This window comes from Atractosteus spatula (assembly GCF_055471065.1).
Source record: "Atractosteus spatula isolate fAtrSpa1 chromosome 10 unlocalized genomic scaffold, fAtrSpa1.hap1 SUPER_10_unloc_1, whole genome shotgun sequence".
Lineage (NCBI taxonomy): Eukaryota > Metazoa > Chordata > Actinopteri > Semionotiformes > Lepisosteidae > Atractosteus > Atractosteus spatula.
Genome location: NW_028296612.1, coordinates 76,200 through 80,000, shown reverse-complemented (window position 1 = coordinate 80,000; position 3,801 = coordinate 76,200). Strand labels below are relative to the sequence as shown.

At 48.1% G+C, this 3,801-nt stretch overlaps 1 pseudogene; it reads right to left on the bottom strand.

Annotated features, from left to right (window-relative positions):
- Nucleotides 1–82, bottom strand: part of LOC148813201 (5S ribosomal RNA) — a 119-nt pseudogene extending 37 nt beyond the window's left edge.
- Nucleotides 83–3,801: the final 3,719 nt, after the last annotated feature.

Below are 3,801 nucleotides of genomic sequence, written 5' to 3'. Positions count from 1 at the left end.
CCAAGTACTAACCAGGCCCATCCCTGTTTAGCTTCCGAGATCAAACAAGATCAGGCGTGCTCAAGGGGGTGTGGCCGTAAGCAAGAGCAAAGCTCGCTGGCACCCTTCTTATAGAGAAGACAGCTCCGTCACCTCTTTTACAACGCTGCTTTTTTTCCCTTGCGTTTTTCTCTTCTTCCCACGTTCTCTCTCTTCACTGCCTTCGTCCCCGCTCTATTTCACTTCAGCTTTTCACTTGTAGCGGCAATGGTTGTTAATAAGACAGAATTAAGTGTTGCTGTGCTTTTTCTAATGAGGCCCCATCTCTCTGTTCATCTCTGTGGTGCAGCCACAGAGAAACTATTCATGCAGGCTGATTTAAAGATTTTTTCTTTTGATAAGGGACAGCTCCCAAATGGGGATGCACTTAGCTAAGCCTAGCTATCATGATCAATGGTCATCCATTGGCGTCTATCTGTCTAGGGTGTGCCAGATGGACATCTGGACTGCATTCCTAAGTGTCAGGAGTAAGTGACTCACATCTCACCTTGATCAACCAATCAGGGACTGGTAGGGCCGAGTAACCCACGTGGGACTCTGATGCCCATGGAACTTTCAGCCAATGAACGAGCTGAAGTTCCTCCAGGTAAAAACAGGCAACACAGAGGGCCTGAGAGACTATTTCCTGGACTTTTCTAAAGGGAATTCAAAGGAGAATTCCAGGGCAGGACGGCCCAGGAGCAAAAGGCTCCCAAGGGCAGGACATTCTCGCAGCGCGCCTCCTGACCATCCTAAGACTCAGCCCGGACAACCACGGAACGGCCAGTGTGTCCTACTGCCAGAACTTTCCTTTGTTCTAAGAGTCTAGAGCGGAGGTTGCCAGAGAGTAACCAGAGGATCCACCTGAGGTAAGCACCAGCAGCAAGCCTTGTGAACAGGTCGGAACTGTGGACAGCTGAATCACTATTCAGAACTAGCGCTTCATCAGGAATGAACCGGTCCTCTTCCTGACTTGCTGGGACCCACAGTCATCTTTTCTCCTGTGCACAAACTTTGCTAGTTAAAGCCAACACTAACTAGCCGGTCAGTGATCATCTGCAGCGCAGCACAGCACAGCCTGGCACGGAGCCAGAGAGCCCGCAGGAGATCTGAATCCCCAGAGATTGGATGAGTATTCAACTTCAATGCATTACAGCTTGAGAATTCAATTGTTATCCCAACCAGTTGATATCAATTTAATTCCTAAGAGTTATGTACTTGTTTTGAGTATCTAATGTAGAAGTTATAACCAAGTTCACTTTATGAAACGATCTAAATGAATGATATACTGAACGTATGTCCTCTTGATATATGTAACTCTTTGTAACTGATTGTATATATACCTTTTGTATTCTGATAACCCTCTCGATAAGATCTGTTAGGTTTATATGCATATTTTATGTATTAATAAATGTATCCTCGTGTATTAGTACCCGTGTGTGTGTGCGTTGTTTGAGTTATATCGCATGGTTGGATTCTAAGGCCATCAAAAGAATCATTTTGTGATTTACGGCTACAATTAATAAATGTCCCCGTACATGCCCAAACCCTACAGAACTGGTGCCTTCAGAGAGCACACTACATTTATTGGCGTCCCTGGACGGGCTATGGTAAGACTGAAATGAGTCAACCAAGCGGAATAATTCAATATAAAACACCGCGGGTTTCATACTCGACAATACAGTGTGCTGAAAGCCGAAAGGAAAAAAGTTCCCCTTGCTCTTTAAGCAGTGCCTGATTGTTTTGTGATCTTTTGCGATCTACTGGGTTGATTGCATACTTGATCTTGTGGTTTTCTGTGGTAGAACTGTGATTTCGTACTTAAAAGTAATACTCTTTAAGTTTAACGATGGTTGCTAAAAGGTCTGAATTCAAGTCGCTATTAAGCACTCTCTCTAGCAGCGACAGGTCTGACCACGATCTCCGTCATATCTCCGTCAGCGGAGAAGCTAGGAGAATAAACCTCCATTCTCTGAGAGAGCTAGCGAAGGACATGGAGAGATTTGACCCTGTAGTGTCAGAGAATAATATCGAGAGTTATATTCAAGACCTCAGGTATACCCTGCAGTACCTGCCAAACGCTACAGAACAGGAAAAAGTGTTTCTGGTCAGGAAAACTAGCAGCAGAGCTGTACATGAGTGGATGGCTAGGCAGATGAAGAAAGTCTGTGATGACTTTGAAGAGCTGTGTCAAGCACTTATCAGAATACAGTGCGTTTATTGACCCGACTGCCGCGATAGCCGCCGCCCTTAACATTAAGCACGAGAGAGCAGAATCCCCTCGCGAATATTACGAGAGACTTAGATGAACTTATTTTGCAGGGCGAAATGATGAGGGTTGTGAAGAGAACACACATTTCAAGGGTTTATTCATTGCGAATCTCCACCCGTCAGTCAGAAAGATGATCTTAATGCATACAGATGCACAGACCATGAAAATGACTGATATTAAGAGATTCGTGCAGAAAGCCTGGGAGTATGATGTCCAAAGTCGCTCTGAGCAAAAAGCTGTTAAAGCGACTGTGTTCGCCGTCAGAGCCAGCAGGGTTAATTCCCCCCTGCTTGAAGGAGCACAGGCTCCTGAGCTGGCTAAGCCCCGTTCCAAAGCAGGCACACAGGACCACACCCAGCGTCCTAAGTTCCATGAGAACACCGGGGAAGAGAAAGGGCTAGATAAAGCTGAACAAAAGGATTCAGTAGCCGCCCGCCTGGCCAGGCTTGAACAAGTTTTATTAGGACAGAGACAACCGCTCCCCAAGGCTGCCGGAAGCGTGAATGAGCTGATACTCTCCACTGGAGGAGGCGGAGACCCGCCCCCTCTCCCTCCCTCAGTCTATCTGATTGAATGGAAGGGTTCCTGCCTGGATGAGGTCAGCCACTCCCAAGCGAGTGCTGACTCCACCCCTGAAGTCACAGAGCAGGCAGTAAAACAGAGAGGAAAAGCAGGAAGCTTTTACCTCAAGGCTGCCATGGGAGATGTCTTACCCAGTGAGACACTGATTGACACTGAGGTTGAAAGGTGTTTGATGTCATACAGCAAGCTCAAACGGGTAGAAAAAGAAAAGGGCATGCGACTCAGAGAGGAACCTTTGGTGGATCACCAGAAAGGCAAGGTGTGGAAACAGGTCAAGGCTCCTAAGCCTTCTGTACAGAAGGAAGGGGGGCCAAGAGGCAGACTGTGCTCACACAGTGCCCACTGAACACAGAAGCCTATGTGGAGATTCCTTCTGTTCCCTCTGGACAAGAAATAAAAATATTTTCTTGTTCCTCGGATATACAGGGAAGTCATGTCCCGGCTGAGGTCACAACAGCCTCCATGCCACAGAAGCGGTGCTCCAAGCAGCCGCCTGATCCACCAGGTAAAGCACACGCCTTTTACATCCCTAAAGAGGAGCAGATCTCCCCACCTGGCGATGAAAAGGAGCTTTCCCTGTGCACCCTGGCACCCAAGAGGGGTCAGGACCACCACCCTGCAGTGGTGGAAGGGATCCAGATGGCAGGAGAGCAGGTTGGTGTTGTAGCCCTCACCCTTAGCCCTGAGAGGTCCTCTATTAGTGAGGATCTGCTTGAGCAGCTGTCACGGGGCCACCGCCAGGTGCCCCTGGTGCAACATTCACAGGTTAGAGAGGAGGTCCAGCTGGACGCTGAGACTACTGCGCTGTGGACACACCTGATCCCAGATGCTGATTCCCTCTGCTGTGACCCAGGGAACCTGCAGTCAGGTAACATTATTTCTCACAACTACCAGATAGTGAGTGAGACTGACCTGATTGTTCCTGCCTC